This window comes from Loxodonta africana, chromosome 1, assembly GCF_030014295.1.
Source record: "Loxodonta africana isolate mLoxAfr1 chromosome 1, mLoxAfr1.hap2, whole genome shotgun sequence".
In the NCBI taxonomy this organism is placed as follows: Eukaryota; Metazoa; Chordata; class Mammalia; order Proboscidea; family Elephantidae; genus Loxodonta; species Loxodonta africana.
The window spans coordinates 90,588,182-90,603,109 of NC_087342.1; the positions used below are offsets into that span (position 1 = coordinate 90,588,182).

General features: G+C 42.9%; 1 long non-coding RNA gene across 1 annotated transcript in view; it reads left to right on the forward strand.

Moving 5' to 3' along the window:
- The first annotated feature begins 6,421 nt into the window (after positions 1-6,421).
- The window catches only part of LOC111748860 (uncharacterized), a 37,669-nt gene continuing 29,162 nt past the window's right edge, over positions 6,422-14,928 (forward strand). Inside the window, exons 1-4 of the long non-coding RNA XR_010321646.1 lie at positions 6,422-8,097; positions 10,735-10,882; positions 11,189-11,294; positions 11,847-13,125. This is a non-coding gene — a long non-coding RNA (uncharacterized LOC111748860). The remainder of the gene's footprint in view (positions 8,098-10,734; positions 10,883-11,188; positions 11,295-11,846; positions 13,126-14,928) is intronic.

Here is a 14,928-nt window from a genome sequence, read left to right on the forward strand (position 1 = left end):
CACGAATAGGTGTTGGACTTTCTCAAATGCCTTTTCTGCATCAATTGATAAGATCATGTGGTTCTTGTCTTTTGTGTTATTTATATGATGGATTACACTGATTGTTTTTCTGATGTTGAACCGTCCCTGCATATCCGGTATGAATCTGATGTGGTAATGGTGAATTATTTTTTTGATATGTTGTTGAATTCTATTGGCTAGAATTTTGTTGACGGTTTTTGCATCTAAGTTCATGAGGGATACAGGCCCGTAATTTTCTTTTCTTGTGATGTCTTTACCTGGTTTTGGTATCAGGGATATGCTGGCTTCATAGAATGAGTTTGGGAGTACTCCATCCTTTTCTATGCTCTGAAATACTTTTAGTTGTAGTGGTGTTATCCCTTCTCTGAAAGTTTGGTAGAACTCGCCAATGAAGCCGGGCCAGGGCTTTTTTTTGTTGGGAGTGTTTTAATTGCCTTTTCAATCTCTTCTTTTGTTATGGGTTTATTTATTTCTTCTACCTCTATTTGTGTTAGTTTAGGTAGGCAGTGTGTTTCTAGAAATTCATCCATTTCTTCTAGGTTTTCTAATTTGTTAGAGTACAATTTTTTGTAGTAAACTGATATGATTCTTTTAATTTCATTTGGGTCTGTTGTGGTATCGCCCATCTCATTTCTTATTTGGGTTATTTGCTTCCTCTCCTGTTTTTCTTTTGTCAGTTTGGCAAAGGGCTTATCAATTTTTAAAATTTTTTCAAAGAACCAGCTTTTGGTCTTGTTAACTCTTTCAGTTGTTTTTCTGTTCTCTCTTTTAATTCTGCTCTAATTTTTATTATTTGCTTTCTTTTGGTGCCTGAAGCCTTCTTTTCTTGCTCTCTATTTGTTCAAGTTGTAGGGATAATTCTTTGATTTTGGCCCTCTCTTCTTTTTGTATGTGTGCATTTATTGCTATTAATTGACCTTTGAGCACTGCTTTTGCTGTGTCCCATAGGTTCTGATAGGAAGGATTTCATTCTCATTGGATTCTATGAATTGGTTTATTCTATCCTTAATGTCTTCTATGACCCAGTCATTTTTGAGCAGGGTATTATTCAGTTTCCAAGTGTTTGATTTCTTTTCCCTAGTTTTTCTGTTATTGATCTCTGGTTTTATTGCCTTGTGGTCTGAGAAGATGCTTTGTAATATTTCGATGTTTTGGATTCTGCTAAGGCTTGCTGTATGACCTAATATGTGGTCTGCTCTAGAGAATGTTTCATGCACTTTAGAAAAGAAAGAATACTTGGCTGTTGTTGGGTGGAGTGTTCTGTATTATGTCTATGAGGTCAATTTGGTTGATTGTGGCATTTAGATCTTCCATGTCTTTATTGAGCTTCTTTCTGGATGTTCTGTCCTTCACCGAAAGTGGTATGTTGAAGTCTCCTACTGTTAATGTGGAGGTCTTTATCTCACTTTTCAAAGCCTTTAGAGTTTGTTTTATGTATCTTGCAGCCCTGTCACTGGGTGCATAAATATTTAATATGGTTATATCCTCCTGTTGTCCCTTTAATCATTATATAGTGTGGTTTGTGGTGGATTTAACTTTAAAGTCTATTTTGTTAGAAATTAATATTGCCACTACTGCTCTTTTTTGATTGTTTTTGCTTAATACATATGTTTTTTCATCCTTCGAGTTTCAGTTTGTTTGTGTCTCTAAGTCTATGGTGTGTAGGCAGCTTGTAAGAGTTTTTTTTTTTTTTGTCCATTCTACCACTCTCTGTCTCTTTATTGGTGCATTTAGGCCACTTACATTCAGCATAATCATGGATAGGTATGAGTTTAGCGCTGTCATTTTAATGTCTTTTTGTCTGTGTTGTTGAATTTCTTTTTTCCACTTTATTTTTTGTGCTGAGGCGTTTATCTTTATATATTGTCTTTTCCTCTTATTCGTCGTTGATTTTGTGTTTGCTGAGTCTTTACGCTTTTCTTGTTTTTTATTTTGATATGTAGGATTGTGAATCTCCTTTGTGGGTTACCTTAATATTTACCCCTATTTTTCTAAGTTGAAACCTAACTTTTATTTCTTTATATTGTCTTGACTTCCTCTCCATATGAAGGATCTATGACTACATTTTTCAGTCCCTCTTTATTGTTTTAATATTGTCATCTTTTACATAATGACATTGCTTTTTCCCTGTTTTGAGCATTTTCTTAAATCTTAATTTATTTTTGTAATTTCCCTATCTGGGTTGATATCTTGATGCTGTGTCCTGTGTTCTAGTCTTGTGTTGATATCTGATATTATCGATTTTGTAACCAGAGAACTCCCTTTAGTATTTTCTGTAGTTTTGATTTATTTTTACAAATTCCCTAAACTTCTGTTTATCTGGAAATGTCCTAATTTTGCCTTCATTTTTGAGAGACAGTTTTGCTGGATATATGATTCTTGGCTGGCAATTTTTTTTTCTTTAGCGCTGTACATAAGTCATCCCATTGACTTCTTGCTTGCATGGTTTCTGCTGAGTAGTCCAGGCGCTCCTTGGAAACTCTATGGGGCAGTTCTACTCTGTCCTATATATATGGTCACTATGAGTTGGAGTCGACTCGACAGCAGTGGGTTTTTTTTAGTCCAAGCTTATTCTTATTGACCCTTCTTTGTAGGTGACTTTTCTTTTATCCCTAACCAAAAAACAAACCTGTTGCCATCAAGTTGCTTCAGACTCATAGCAACCCTATAGGACAGAGAAGAACTGCCCCACAGACTTTACAAGGAATACCTGGTGGATTTGAACTGCTGACTCTTTGGTTAGCAGCTTTAGCACTTAACCACTACACCACCAGGGTTATCATAAGGTCACTCCAGGGGATCATGCCTGAGGGGTACCAGTTCCCAGTGGGTCAGGTCTGACAACTCCTTACTGCTTCTGAACCGTCTCTCCCTCCCCCTGCCGCTCAGTTGGATTTTCTAACTTTGCCTTTGATGTTCAGGGCTCCTAGCTTGTAATATATATAATCGTTCACATGTTTTTTTCTGGTCTGTGTTGTAAGAGCAATCACTGGAAGTGTCTGACTACTCTGCCATCTTGGCTCTGCTTTCCAATTTCTTCTTTTTTGATGTGTGCATCTACTGATATAAATTGACCTCTGAGCTCTGCCTTTGCTGTGTTCCAAAGATTTTGGTATGATGTATTTTCATTCTCCTTTGATTCTAGGAATTTTTTGATTCCATCTCTGATTTCTTCTATTACCTGGTGGATTTTAAGCAGGGTGTTATTCAGTTTCCATGTACTTTTTTTTTTTCCTTGCTGTTCCTGTTCTTAATTTCTACTTTGATGGCAATGTGGAGAGAAGATGCTTTGTATTATCTTAATGTTTTGGATTTTGTTGAGGGTTGCTGTGTGGCCCAAGATGTGGTCTATTCTGGAGAATGTTCCATGTGTGTTGGAAAAGAATGTGTATTTTGCAGCTATTGGGTGGAGTGCTCTATATACAGTAGTTCAAGTTGGCTGATTGTGCTTTTTAGCTCTTCTGTATCTTTGTTGAGTTTCTTTCTAGATGTTCTGTCCTTAACGAGAGTGGTGTGTTGAAGTCTCCTACTATTATTGTGGAACTGTCAATTTCTCTTTTCAGTGTCGTTAGAGTTTTTTTTTTTTTAATGTATTTCAAAGCCCTGTCATTGGGTGTATAGATGTTTTTTATGGTTAAGTCTTCATGGTGGATTGTCCCTTTAATTATTTTGTAGTGCCCTTCTTTGTCTTTTATGGTGGATTTTGTTTTAAAGTCTATTTTATCTGAGATTAGTATTGCTACTCCTGCTCTTTTTTGGTAGTTATTTGCTTGATGTATTTTTTAATAAATTTACATCTTTGTTTCTAACATGTGTCTCTTATAGACAGTATATTTATGGATCCTGTTTTTTTTTTAAATCTATTCTGTCACTCTCTGTCTCTTTATGGGTGCATTTAGGCCATTTCTATTCAGTGGAAGTATTGATGGGTGTGATTTTATTGCTGTCATTTTGTAGTGCTTTTTTTGTGGTGCTAACATTTTCTTTGTTCCTCTTACTCTTCTGTGCTGAGTTCCTTCTGTTTGTGGATTTCTTTCATTTTTGTAAATTTTGTTTTTATTGAGACTTTATGTTTTTCTTCTCCATTTTGATGAGTAGGTTTTTTAACTTTCTTTGTGGTTGTCTTGAAATTTACCCTTATCTTCCTAGGTATGAACCAGTCTATTTTAACTTGGTATTGCATTGTCTTCTTCTCCATCAGAAAGCGCTATACCTATTCTGTGTATTCCCTCTTTAATTGTTCTTATGTTGTTGTCATTTACAGATTAACCTCTCTGGTTCCCTGTTGTAATTCTTTTGATTTCAGATAGTTCTTGAGAGTTTATTTCCTACATTGGTATCTGGCTGGTAAGATCTTGCATCTTAGATTCAGGTGTGGTTTCATGTTCTTTGTTCTCAGACCAAAGGAATCCCTTTAAGAATTCTTGTAAGTTTGGTTTGGTTTTTTACATATTCCTTTAATTTCTGCTTATCTGGAAACATCCTAATTTCAGTATCATATTTGAACAAGAGTTTTGCAGGATATATTATTCTTGGTTGGCAATTTTTTTCTTTCAAGGGTTTATATATGTCATCCTGTTGCCTTGTTGCCTGCATGGTTTCTGCCAAATAATCAGAGCTTAGACTTATCGTTTCTCCTCTGTATGTGACTTTTTATTTTTCTCAAGATGCTCTCTGGAGTTTGTCTTTGACTTTAGCTAGTGTGATTATGATATGCCTTGGTGTTTTTCTTTTGGGGTCTGTCCTATATGGGGTTCGTTGAGCTTCTTGGATGGTCAGCTTTTCATCATTCATGATCTTAGGGAAGTTTCCTGTCAGCAGTTCTTGAGTGATCCTCCCTGTGTTTTCCGTTTTCTCTCCCTGTTCTGGAACTCCGATACTTGAGCATTTTTGCTTTTGATTGTATCCCACATAATTCTCAGGGTTTCCTTATTTGTCTTCATTCTTTTTTGATTTTTCCTCAAACAGAGTTGTATTCAAGTGTTTGTCTTCAATTTCACTGATCCTGTCTTCCATCATTTTAAACCTGCTCCTCAGCCCTTCTATGACACTATTTCTGAAATCTTGTTGTTTATCTTCTTGATTTCTAATTCTTGTTTCTGTATGATTTCTAGTTGTGAATTTATTTGGGCATTTTGTTCCTGTATTCTTCCATTTTTTTTGTCTGTATTTTCCATGAATTTGTCTGCCTTTTCCATAAATTTGTCCATTTTTCCTCATTTTTGTCTGCTTTTTGCTTCAACTGTTGGATAGCTCTGAGTATTAGAGGTTTGAATTCCCTGTCAGGTAGTTCTAGTGCCTTTTCTTTGCTGGAAAGTCACCTGGTGTTTTATTATGGATGCCTACTGGAACCATCATATCCTTTTTTTTTTTTTTAAATATGTTTTGATATTTTGCGCAGTCTTTGGTACATTCAGTAGTTATTTTCTTTGTTTCTTGATTGTAGATTTGTTTGTTTCATACTGCTTTTATGTTTTATTTTGTTGTGTCTAAGCAGGCAGGCTGTGTGTTGTTTGTTATTTGCTTATCTGTAGTTGTGATACTTTTCACATCCTTATCCAATAGGCAGGGCCAGTCACTCAGTTATGGTGCAGCAGGGTAGGTTCAGCTGATGAGAAAAGGCTGAGATTGGTTGTTTGTGGCATGCACTGGGTCCAACAGGATGGGCCAGGAATAAGTGCCAGGCAGGTTCCTGTAAGCCGTGCCTGTGCTGCTCGGCATTGTGATGTTTAGCACATGGTGCAGGTAGGCAGGATAGAGGGGGGAGATTGTGATGTGTGGAGCTAATATGGGTATGTGAAAGAGGTGAGAGAAACAGTATCAAAACAAACAAACAAACAGAGGGGGAAAAAGAGAGTGCTAAGCGAGCTTGCCATTGGAGTGGAGAGATGAGAAACTGACAAACTGAGAAAAGTAAAAAAAGAAAGAAAGAAAAGAAAAAGGGAAAAAAGTAACTAGACAAAAATTTGGAAAAGAAAAAAAAGTAAAGTCCCCAGGGGTCCCACTGGTGTGGCCATGAAGATTGGGGAAATGGCTCCCAGGCTTCACAGTGTAGCCTGGCAAGGGAGGGTATAAATGTCACACAGCATCAGGTATTCAGGAGACAGGAAAAGAAGGTAAGTATAGACAGATGAGAACTGAGAAATGAAGAAAGACAGAAAGGGAGAAAGAGAGGAAAAAAGAAAAGAAAGAAAAATGATATGCCTCCAGGTGTCCCACCTATGTAGATTGAGGGAGTGCCTCCTAAGCCATGCAGTGCAGCGCAGCTAGAAGGGGCTCCCAGGTGCACAAAAAGAAAGAAAAAGAACAGACAAAACAGAACAAAGCAAAACAAAACAAGCAAAAAAAAAAAAAAAGCCCAGGAGATCCCACCAGTGTGATGTCACAGGCTGGGGGAATGGTTTCCCAGTCGAGCACGGCTTCACAGCCTTTCGATAAGAAGCAAAGGTGGCACATGGAGCCAGGTGTTCTAGAGAAAGGAGGGGAAGGTGGTGGGAGGCACGAAGAAACCAAAAGAAACAGAAAGAAGCAACAACAACTCAGGGACCCGGTCAGCGTGGGCAGGGCGAATCCAAGTGGCCTGGACCAGAGGCAGTTGCCCCCCAACCAAGAGACTGTGGCTGTCCGGAAACAGAGGAGGCTGAAGGGGTGGGGAAAAAGGGTGGGGGTTAGGAAAGTGTATATTTTTTGTTATCAGGTGCTCTGTCTCCTGCTGGGGAACTTCGTGAAGCTGCTTTTCAGTACTCCCTGTCCACTGATCTGTGATGTGGGTGGGGCAAATCAAGCAGCACGGATGCTGCACTTCCCAGCCTGCCAATCCACCACAGCCAGACAGGAAGCTCGGAGGTAGAGCAGGGGGGAGAGGATGGAGGGGGTGGGAAAGTTTGTGTCCCTGGTTACCGGGTGCTCTGTCTCCTTCTGGGAGCTCTGTGAAGCTGCTTTCCCTTGCTCCCTGTCTGCCAGTCCCCAAAAGGAGTCCAAGATGGTGAACCCGTGCTGCGTTAGCTGATAGGGCACTTCCGCATGTATCTCTCCTCACTCCCTGTCCTCTGTCAGTTTCTTATTCCTTTTGGTGTTTGGCTGAGTTCTTTATCTTTTCATTTGACACTTCGGGTTCTAGGAATGATGTTTATCTCTGTTTTGCTTAGTTTTTTGGGTGTTTGGTATGGAGGGACAATGTGGTGCTTCTGTCTCTGGCGCTGTGTTTGCAGGAAGTTCACTCAAAGATTCTTGAAACTTCTTTTGATCAGAAAATTGGTCACATTCTTCAAATTTGCTTCAGAGCCTTTGACTTTCGCAAAGCAAATTAATACAAAAGAGATAAAATTTGCCCCCATTTTGTCCAACACCCAAGGATAATATCACACAACTTGGGTTTCAAACTTGGTTGGAGTATAAATGTGACAAACTCTTTGGCTGCACACAACTTGTGTTTCTATGATTCATTCACCTTCTGTAAACATTTAGTACATCTCTCTCTATTCCACTAAAACATCCCTTTAAAAAGCACTTTAAGAAAGAATCAATGCTTTGTTAATGTGAAGGATTATCTTTTCTGAGGTTGAGTTGTAATAAACATTGTGTTTTTGACATCCATAACTTTTCAATTTGGGGCTTAGTTTTCAAATATTTTAAAACTAAAATATTCTTTCCCTGACCTTCCTTCCAATATAAACCCAAGTTTATACTAAAAGATAAAATTCCAACATTTCAGAGAAAGTGAAAGTCTGCAAGTTACCTTGCTCCCTGGAGATATCACTGTCGATAGGTTTTTCCCCCATTGAAAATATATTTTTAGTAAGTGGTATCATAATTCAGTATGTTCTTAGCCTTTTAGAAACCTGGAAAGTCTGTAAAGCACATATATATTTTTTAAAGCAATCTATTTAACCATTCTTTCATTTTCTTCTCAAACTTTTTATTGTCTACTTTTGTTTTAAGGTATAATTTTTAAATAGTTATGAATTTGTAAGGGATGAAGCAGAGGAAGATTTACTGTGAAGCTAATGAAGCTTAAACTTTAGGGCTCCTCACCTACATGGGCACCTTCCAAGGCCTGTCCAGGGCCCCAGAAATGTAAGCACATCTGTTTTGTAGCAATACATTATAATCTAGCTTCTTTTTTTGGCTGCATAGACATTTATTGCATGGCTTTTCTTTTTGGGATGATGGAAATGTTCTATATGTGGTGACATAAAGAGGGTATGTACAATCGCTAAAACTGAATGAGCTGTACGTTTAAAATAGATGTCTTTTCTTATGTGAAAATTATGCCACAATAAGGTTGGTTTTTAAAGTACTATTCTCTTTGACTTTTTTTTGTTGTTGTTCTTGTTCTTAGGAGCTATGCCCTTCAATACCTTCAGGTTAAAGGTCATGATGTCTGTAACTTAGGAAAAACAGGAATAGCCATATATTTACATATTCAGAGAGAGATCAAACAGCTGTGGTAAAATGTTAGTAAATGATGAAACTAGGAAAAGCATTTAAAAATTAGAAATAAAAAAATCGCATCTTTGTTTTCTGTCTGGACATTGGCATTTTCTTCAATTGTGATTATAGGTAGAACACCACAGTAGTATTAGCCTTATCTCTGACTTTGCAATCACTAACAATACAGGTGTGTTCACGTCTCATTCTCATTGCATTGTCGCAGTGAGCTCAACACATTATTTATACACATCCATGCTATGCAGCTGTGGGAGCTGTTAGGCTTGCTCCCAGCCCTTGTTATCTGACATGTTAAGAAAGAAGTAAGTTATTGTATTTTAGTATTCTCAATGATTTATTGTATTTTGATGAGAATTACATCCAAGATCCAAACTCTGTTGTTATTTTTATTGTTAATATCATAATTTAACTCTGATTTTAAATAAGAAAGTGTAAGAAGGCTTTACACATAAAGTATTTTCATAAATATTTGCTATTCTTAGTGCTATTCAACCTTGCACTCTTGAAACAAACAGAAATAATTTTTTTTATTTTTAGTTTCTTTTTTTAATTTTTTTTGTTCTTTAAGTGAAAGTTTACAAATCAAGTCAGTCTCTCATACAAAAATTTATATATACCTTGTTATATATTCCTAGTTGCTCTCAATGAGACAGCACACTCCTTCTCTCCACCCTATATTTCCGTGTCCATTCAATCAGCTCCTGTCCCCCTCTGCCTTCTCATCCCCCCTCCAGACAGGAGCTGCACACATAGTCTCATGTGTCTGCTTGAGCCAAGAAGCTCACTCCTCACCAGTATCAATTTCTATCCTATAGTCCAGACCAATCCCTGTCAGAGGAGTTGGTTTTGGGAATGGTTCCTGTCTTAGGCTAACAGAAGGTCTGGGGACCATGACAACCAGGGTCCTTCTAGTCTCAGCCAGACCATTAAGTCTGATCTTTATATGAGAATTAGAGGTCTGCATCCCACTGCTCTTCCGATCCCTCAGGGGTTCTCTGTTGTGTTCCCTGTCAGGGCAGTCATCAGTTGTAGGTGGGTACCACCTAGTTCTTCTGGTCTCAGGCTGATGTAGTCTCTGGTTTATGTGTTTATGTTTAAGTGGCCCTTTCTGTCTCTTGGGCTTGTAATTACCTTACAAACAGAAATACTATGAAATACAATATTTGGTATTCTCAAAAGGCTTTGGAGTTGTAATAATGGAAACAAACTTTGTCGCACTTCCTACTTGTTTTTTGCTTAAAATAGTTTTTGTTTTAAATATAATAAAGGGGAGAAAGCTGCAGCCTGTTCTGCAGTAAGGGGGTCTCTAAGGGTTTAAAACATGCCCTGGAGACTTAAGTGGGTCACTGTGTCCTGGGAGGGACACTGGAGAAAGAGTGGTCTGCAGACCCCTCCCAGCCTGCATTTGCTGCCATTTCCCACTTTTCTTCTCTCTTCCTTCCTTTTTTTATTTTTTCTTTTATCCTTTTTCTCCCTCTTCCTTCCTCTCCTCTCCCTTTCACGAACACCTTCCCTCATCTTCCCCTTTTCCATTTTCTCCTTTGTATTTCCTCCCCACTGTACCCTCACACGTGACTGGGCTCGCCTCAGACCAGGCCAGGGAGAGACATTGGAGAGGCTCAGAGAGGTGTCAGCCAGGGGACTTTGTAACCATAAAGTGCTATTGTTGTTTTGTGCCCTCTAGTGGATTCCGACTCATAGCGACCCTATATGACAGAATAGAGTTGCCCCAGGGGTTTCCTAGGCAGTAAGGCCACTACTATCAAACCGTGTCAGCGAAAGTCTTTCAGTCTCTGATGGAAATCACTCAGGGAGGAAATTAGGATTCTCACTGATGGTGGACTGTTCACAGGATCTTAGTTGTAGCTCTTTGACCGGGCTGGCCAAGTCCCCGTTTCAAACAGGACGGCCCAGAGGTGGCACTGTCTCTTCTGGGGTGATGCGAGGGTACAGGAAGTGTTTCTGGGTCTCTCAGAGTGCAGGGTGGGGCCCAGGGGAGAAAGCAGGTTGGGAGCAGCATTTTCCTACTCACGTGCCTGGGAATCAACCGGGGTGCTAGGTTTTAAATCAAACATAATTCGGATAGGACCCCAGGAACCAGAAATCCCCCGGAACTGGCAAGATCTGCATTTTCTCACCCTCAAAACCCAGGCACATTCGGTTTGAGGACTAGAAAGTAAAAAGGAGCTTGTCCTCCGCCCCCAAAAGCGCAGTTATTCTGTTCGGATCGTCAGTCAAAAGTTTTTATTTTCTTTTGGCCAGAGTGTGGTGATGGTGGACTTCAGTCCTCCCAGTGACTTCCATCCCAGCAAAGGAGAAAAAGAGCAGTCTGGGAGACTGACACAGCTGTGTCCTGGGTTATACAAGCCCTGGTGATGAATGGTTTGTTTTCTTTCTGGACCCAATGGTGGTGACTAAAGTCTGTGGGGAGCTCGGCTTCCTGTGCCCCGTGGCTGAACATAAGGATATGAAAAGTCCTCAAGTGGTTCTAATAAACAGGCACTTTTGAGGACCATTGACCAGATGTTCCAACCAGGAGGGGTGTGTGGGGATAAGGCAAAACTTTCAGGGGAAGGCAGCTTTAGGATGACAATATTATTAAGATGTAATTCGTAAGCTACACCATTCCCCTTTATAAAATCCCATGTGAAAGTGTACAATTCAGTGGTTTTTAGTATATTCACAAGGTGTGCAACCATCACCACTATCTAATCAGGATGATCATTAAGAGTATACAGATGTCTGACGATGGGTCTCAAGACAGAAGTGAGGGCATTCCATGGCAGGAGACTACTTGAGCAGTGGCATCCTGGTGGGACAAGGTAAGACTGGGGGAATCCATTTTGACAGGAAACTAGGGATGATGTCATCAGAGAAATGGTGGGTGATGCCAGATAGCAGGTTGATGCAGCTGTGCTGGGCTTTGGGTGGTAGAATAAGGTATTATGCGTTAAATTCAGGAGACAGGAAGCTGTAGTGGTTTTGTGGCCTCGAGGTTTTATGTGGGTGTGGGAATGGAGTTTAGGAAGCCTGGGCAGTATTCTAAGCTGAAGGAACATGAACGCCTGGACTTGGGTGGTGCCAGTGGGATTGGAAAAGGGGTGGAGGAGCTCACTCTGAGTACATGAGAGACAGGAGAGAGCTAGGAGTTAGAAGGGATTCAGGATGGTGATGCTGATAAGGGCGTGATGATGGGAGGGAGAGACTGGTGTGCTGGGACAGGCAGGGTTTCTCTGAAGACCTGCTGGGTTTGAGGGCAGTGGTTTCTGGACACACAGATGTCCTGAAGAGGGACTGGAAGAGGGACAGGAGCCTGCAGAGAGGTTTGTGTTTTCGTGGACATTGAGTCACATCATTGGGCTTATGATCACCAGGGGCTGAAGAGGCAGGCCACCCTGGGTGAGCGCAGACATTTACAGGATGTGACCCGAAGCAAGAAAACTGGCTGGATCTGAGAATCACTGGAAGGAGAAGGAGGGGATTATAGTGGCTGACATATCTAAGGGAGTTTGGAGTATGACTTACTCAACTGTGGAAGGTGCTTCTGAAAGGCAGGGGTGGCTGAAATCTGCAAATTGGTGGTTGGTGGTGACGTCGTCAGTCAGGCTATGCCTGGTTGAGGGTGGGTGTGTTGGGAGAATGTCAATGCAGTTGCCTCTCTCCAAGTTAGTCCTGGATGATAAAGCAAGAGTGAGGCTTGTGGGGTGGAGTTTGGGGAGACCAGCGCTACTCTGCAGGTGGGGAGTCACCTTTTCTGGGAAGGTGGCGGTGACCTGGAGGCACTTCTGGGATTGGGACAGAACCCTAAACTGCTCAGTGCTGTCCTTGCACCATTTAGCTTCTAAAACTCTGGTGGTATAGTGGTTAAGAGCTACAGCTGCTAACCAAGAGGTCGGCAGTTCGAATTCACCAGGCGTTCCTTGGAAACTCTATGGGGCAGTTTTACTCTGTCCTATAGGGTCGTTATGAGTCGGAATCGACTCTATGGTGGTGGGTTTGGTTTTTGGTTTTGAGTCCCCACAGATCTAACCTACCTGGAGAGTCTGAAACTGCAGGGTCTTCTCGCCTCTGGTTCTTTTCTTTTTTGTTGTTGTTCTTTCTTTCTAAATTTAAGAGAGTCCCTGGGTAAGTTCCTAGGGCTGCTGTACTAAAGTACCTTAAGTTGGGTGGCTTATAAGAACAGACATTTATTGTCTCATAGTTCTACTGTTGTTGCTGTTGTTGGGTGCCATCAAGTCGACTTCAACTCACAGCGAGTCCGTAGGACAGACTACAACTCCCACACAGGGTCTTCTTGGCTGTAATCTTTACCGAAGCAGAACGCCCGTCCTCCTCCTGCGGAGCCACTGGGTGGGTTCAAACCAGCGACCTTTTTGTTAGCAGCCGAGGGCTTAACATTGCGCCACAAGGGTCCCACCGCCTCCGGTACCTTACTGCATCTGACTTTGTTCTGCACCCTGCTGCACGTTTCCGAGTTCTTGGCCCCTCCCCTTGATTAGGCTTACTTGGTAGAACTTTCAATTCTGAATCCACAAGTGTAGTCCCACCCCCTCCTGGGCGTGGGGGGAAGCTCACCCACTGCTTTTAACCGCCGTTCCAGCTCGCGGAAGTGGGCCTCTGCTGGGGCCTGCGGCTGACTTGGCTGTGATGCAGGTGGGCTGCCACCCCCGGGCCCTTTTCGGGGCTGCCCTTTTCCCACCCATGGGTACTGCAGCTGATGAGTGGGGTTTCTTGAGGTCCTCAGTCGAGCTCCGGGAGGGTTTCATTGAGAGTCACGGCAGCGTCTCTCCCGTCCCAGCGGATCTCTGGTGCGGTGACTGTGGGCTGGGATGGGGCTGCAAGCAGCCAGTTAGCGCACCGCGTTCGGTTTTTCTGAATCTTTTGGCCCTCCTTGGGGTCTCGCATCCACCTCCCCGCCTCTCTGCTCCCTCCCCCCATCTGTTCTGGTGTCCTGGCTACACCTGCTCTCTCATCCTGGCCGCTGCCATGCCTTCGTGCCCTCTTCCTTTTCGGGCGACCCAATCTGATGCCCCTGGGGCCCTGACCACCTCCTGGTTTGCCCCTTTGAATGATATGTGCGGCTCTTGGCTGTCTGAGGCTCAGGAGACCACTTTCTGCTCTGTGCGTGATGGCATCTCCGGCCGCAGTCACACAGCACCCCGCTCAGGTCAGATGCACTGATGAAACTCCGGTCAGACACCTTTCCTCTTCTCGCTTTAGCTAACAAGAAGGATCCAAGCGCCACTCGTGGGTTTCTCAGTACCCGGGGTCGGGGGCCAACCTTTGATGAGGGACCACAAGCTCATGTGGGGACCCCAGGTCTGAACCACTCTTCCCCGTGCTGTGAGAACAACAGGCTGCTCCTGACTCTTAGATGAGGCACTTTAGACTCTGAAGGCTTCAAGGGCCAAGAGATTCTTTTGGAGACTTCTGTGGTGTGTACCCTCACCTCTACCTCTCCCCTGGCCTCCTGTTCTTCTGGACCCTCTCCCCTCTTGATTCTCCCCCACTCCCCACTCTGATTTTCTCCTATGTCTGTGTCCCCAGCATCTCTCTCCACCCCCGTTTCTTGTACCCCCTGCCCTCCCCTCTCCTTGCTGTCTCCTCCTTTCTTCAGTTCTCTGATCCGTTTCTAGTGTCCTCACTCTCATCTCCTCCCTCTCCTACTGCAGGTTCCTCCCCCTCCTCTTCTGTGGGCCATTTCTCCCCTCTTTCTTTCACTGTAACTTTCTGGTGGTGTCCTTTGCCCAGCTGGATCCCTCCATCCCCACCCACTTGAAGCCTCACCCCAGGGAGCCCTGAGCTAACAATCATTGGGCCTCAAGAACAGTGTGCAGCCCCTAGTCTGAGCCTCCCCATTCCTGGCATTTTCACCCTCCTTGTCACTATGAGTTAGAATCAACTCGATGGCAATGGGTTTGGTTTTTTGGTTCTTCACCTGTTCAGGTATCTGCTCATGGCCTTCTGCCACCATGGGACTTGGTCTGGAGCCACCTTTTCCCCATGCCTTCATCTCAAACCTAACCCTTTGTGGCCTCCTCTCTCCAGCCCACAGATGTGGACCCCCTCCCTACCTAATCTCTCTGCACATCTCCTCGCATGGGACCTTGCCACCTTCTTAGGCACTCACCAAGTTCACATCTCTCACAAGCCCCCTCCCATGGGACCCTTGTAATCACCACCCCACTCCACATTGGCCTTCACCCCAGAGCACCCCTCCTCACTTGATCTCACCCCAACCCAAGTTCTACCAGTGCCATCCCTGCCCCATGTGTCCCTCCCCAATCCTGGGCCTTCACCACCATCTTCCCTGTTCCTCTCACCCTCCTGCCTCCCTCTCTTCCCCAGACCCCACAGTGCTCTTGGTCCAGCTGCCCAGCTCCTTGGCTGTCACCCTCCCTCTTTCTTCTCTGACCCCAGCAGCTCCCACAATGGGCTTTCTCCACCCTTCTCCTG